General features: G+C 48.8%; 1 annotated feature.

The window, feature by feature from the left end:
* Window positions 1332–3766: an enhancer, noted in NCBI's record as "VISTA enhancer mm1351". NCBI's record gives its function as "enhancer in: facial mesenchyme[4/6] | ear[5/6]" and the evidence as "EXISTENCE:transgenic organism evidence [ECO:0001131][PMID:17130149]".

Consider the following 3969-nt stretch of genomic DNA (forward strand, 5'->3'; position numbering starts at 1 on the left):
TCTTAGTGCCCCGCCCACTCCAAGATGCTTAGTGTCCACTTTAATATGTTTCATGAAAAATAGTGTGTTTTGAATTTTAAGTTTTTATTACACTTTAGTGTGTGTGTGTCCTTGTGCCACGGTGCACGTGGAGACCAGAGGATAGCTGGCTATCTCTTTCTGCGATGTGGGTCCTGGGGATCACACTCAGGCTGCCAGGCTGGGCAGTGGGCCCTTTTTACCTGATGAGCCATCTCACTAGCCTAAAGTTCATTTTTCAGATTTGAGGAGCAGTGAAGCAGATGAACTGGCCGTTTGTGGAAAGCACGGGGGGGGGGGGGGAACAAGCTAAACCAACCTGTGGTCCCGGGACAGTGGCTGCCTGGGAGGGGCTCTCCCGGAAGCTGGGAGGGGAGCGCCCGGGGCCGCGTGGGAGGCTGCAGATGAGCTGTCCCTTGACTTGGCTTGAGATAACTTGTGTATGCTCAAGTAAAGATGATTTCTCTGCTCATACACCTCGGATGTGTACACTTTTCTGTGCATCCTTTAGCTGAAAACAGAATTATTAAGGAGCCAGAAAGCCCGAGCTTCACTTCCAGCACGGAAGGCGACTAGCTGTTTGATTCTAGGCAAGTTGCTTAGCATTGCCAGCCCCCAGCCCTTCCTCTCCCGACCCACAGTGGTCTCTCCTATGTGTGCTGCTGAAGCCCAGCTGAAACTTACCCTGACCTTGGCAGAATCCGGAGCTGACATTTCTGCGGTCCGGCTTGTCACCAAGGCAGCTGTGAAGTTAACGACAGGGGGAACGGAAAGCTGGTGATAATTAGGCATTTGGATGTTCAAGCATTGTTGTTATTCTGGTTTAAAAAAAAAATCAATTAGCTGAATAAGAAAGTGCCGTTGAGACAACATTTAATTTTCTCCCAGTGTAGCTCCAGCTGGATAGATCAAGTCCAGAAGGTGAGAAGGTGTTTCTGGTATCACAGAACTTAAAGGAGACTTTTAGCTGACTAGGGGTTTTGAGAGAGTTTGCTTTGTTTTTTGCTTTTAATTTTAATTTTTTTATTACACTTTAGAATGTGTGTCCTTGTGCCTTGGCTAGGGATATATCTTGTTTGGTAGAGTGTTTGCCTGGCAAGGTTGAAGCCCTGGGTTCCATCTCCAACACTTATAAATCAAGCAAGGGTGTGGAATCCCCTGAGACCCCAGCTTTTGAGAGGGGGAGGGTTGGAAGTCGGAGATCATAGGGTTGGAAGTCGGAGATCATCCGTGGCCACATAAGGAGGTTGAGGGCAGCCTGGCCTACAGACCCCATTCTTTTGTTGTTTTTGTTTGTTTTGTTTTTGTGTGTGGTGGTGGGGTTGTAGAGACAGGGTTTCTCTGTGTAGCCCTGGCTGTCCTAGAACTCACTCTGTAAACCAGGCTAGCTTCAAACTCAGAGATCCATCTGCCTCTGCCTTCTGAGTGCTGGGATTAATGACCCCCAGCTCAGACCCTGTTTTAGAAACAAAATATCCAAATAAAAACAAGTTTCTGTGGGGGGGGGGGGGGGACCACGACGGGACAGGACGGACATTCACCCACTGGGTATATGTGGATGCCAGAGGTCTTACACTGGAATGGCTTCTTCAAGACCTTCTCTCCCTTTATTTTCTGATACTGAATCTCATTAAACCCGGAGCTTTGTTGCTTTAGTAAGACTGGCTTGCTGGCTCCCCTGGGGCTGTGCCTGCCTCTGCCCTCCCCACCCAACACTGGAGTGACAGAGCTCTCAGACCTTATGTGGAAGCCAGGGTTCCAAACTAATAGCCAACGCTTTCCCTACTGACCCATATCACGACACCCCAACCCCAAGTTTCCTGGGGGTGGGTAGGGGTGTGAGCACACAGGGCAAGCATTTATTCTCTGTGCTTTCTGTCATCTCGCCAATAGTGACTGCAAACTCTTCTCTTCCTTGTTGATAGTCACAAAAAACGTCTTGAGGAAGCCTGGGCTCATCCATCTGTCAGGAGTACCGGCTCGGGAATGAAGCTTTGATGGTCTGTAGAGCCAAGCAAAGGAAGCAACAGCACTTTGCTTGATCATTATTCAAACACTCGAATATAACCAAGCGGATGTTCTCATGAGGCTGTGCATCCATGTTCTCTGTGTGTGGATAACATAACAGCAACGGGAAATGTTCCACCCTGTGCCTGGCATGTAACAGGAACTCGACAAATATTAGTTGTTTCTAGTTGGGTGAAAAGGTGGTCTTTACAGCTATGAGAAGGGGCCAGGCCAGGTGAGGCAGCAGACCGTAGGTTTAATTGTGCCCTTCAGGGGGCCTTTGAGATTTCCCACAGCTAAGGACTCTTGACCATTCTGACTTCCAGGAGGCCTTTTAGCCTTCTCTGTGTGTGGGGGTGGGCTTTCTATCCTTGCCTGGGTTCTCAGAATCATAAATAGCCTCAGTAGAGGGAGTCCGGGGTTCTGAGTCTGCCTGTGCTAATGGATGGTCACCACACCCCCTGCCACCACAGCTGGTGACAAGGCCTTCAGCATAATGGAAGGCATTTGGGGATCTATTTTTTTCCTCTTCAGGCAGAGAGCATTACTCACCTAGGGCTGTGTGTCACAAGGAAAGAGAGCAGAAAACACAATAAACCCCGCTAAGGATGAGTCAAATTTCAATAGAGGCTCAGTTCCAAGGCAGGAGGCGGGCTGTTTCTTCTGCATTCCTGAGATTCAGATTGCAAGGAGTCCTGAACTCCCTGCTCCCTCTCCGCAGGAAGAATGCAATGGAACAACCGTGCTCCATTGTGCTATTTCTAGGTTAGAGAAACAGGGGAAAGATTGTGTGGAGAGCTGGTTTCTTAAAGTCCCGGAGGCTGGTTGGGGACCACCACGGGGAGCCAGGCCTTACCTTCCCAACCCCTTCCCCCACACCCCAGCTCTTTGTCCTTTTCTTTCTGTGGTGCCTTTCTGTGTTTTTTTTCAGCTGGCTGTAAGTCTGAGTGTGGGAAACAGCCCTGTTCTCCATCATTTCACTGTCTAAGGCCCTCCCTAGTAAGCAAACAGGGGGGGCAGGTCCCTTTCTCCAGGGTCAGAGGCCACCACTGGGCTCTGACCAACCTGAAAAGCTTTCTTCTTAAGGTGGCATGAGATTCCCCCCCCCCCCCCAGGAAGTGCCAAGAAACAATTTTATGATGACCTAGAGTCTAATTTTACACGTTCACATCCTTTCTTTTTTCAGTAAAAGGAAGAGGCGAAGGCAGGTGGCTCTCTGTGTATTCCAGGGTAGCCTGATCTACATAACAACCTACAATCCAACCAGGGCTACATAGTGAGTCTCAACCACCACCACCACCACCACCACCACCACCACCACCACCACCACCACCTCCAAACCAACACGGAAAGCTCTAAAGGAGGTTGGGGTTAAGTTCAATGTAGACAGACACTGTTAAATTCTCTCCAGATTAAGTTCAGAGATAGACAACGTATGCCATCACTGAATTAGCCCTTCTCTGTCTTCCACGAAGCTTCTTTTGAGCATCTCGACAGGCCATTGGGACAAACACCACAGAATATACACATTTTGACAGAAATGGCATACCTGAGGCCAGTGGTCCCTAAATTTGGATGGATACGACAGGCACGGGGAACTTGGGGTAATAAGTTCTTTCTGTATTGTAAGGAATTTCTCGGTTCCTAGGCGTTACATAGAAATCTCCCCAAGTGGCTCTGATGGCCACTGGCTTTGGAGCTATGACATAGGGCTATGGTTTGAAAGGAGGCGATCACATGCCAGCTACTATTTACTGGGCATTCGTTTGTTTATTTTTTTTTTAAAGATTTATTTATTGATTATATGTAAGTACACTGTAGCTGTCTTCAGACATTCCAGAAGAGGGAGTCAGATCTCGTTACGGATGGTTGTGAGCCACCATGTGGTTGCTGGGATTTGAACTCCGGACCTTCGGAAGAGCAGCCGGGTGCTCTTACCCACTG

The sequence above is a fragment of the Mus musculus genome, chromosome 19 (assembly GCF_000001635.26).
Source record: "Mus musculus strain C57BL/6J chromosome 19, GRCm38.p6 C57BL/6J".
Taxonomy (NCBI): domain Eukaryota; kingdom Metazoa; phylum Chordata; class Mammalia; order Rodentia; family Muridae; genus Mus; species Mus musculus.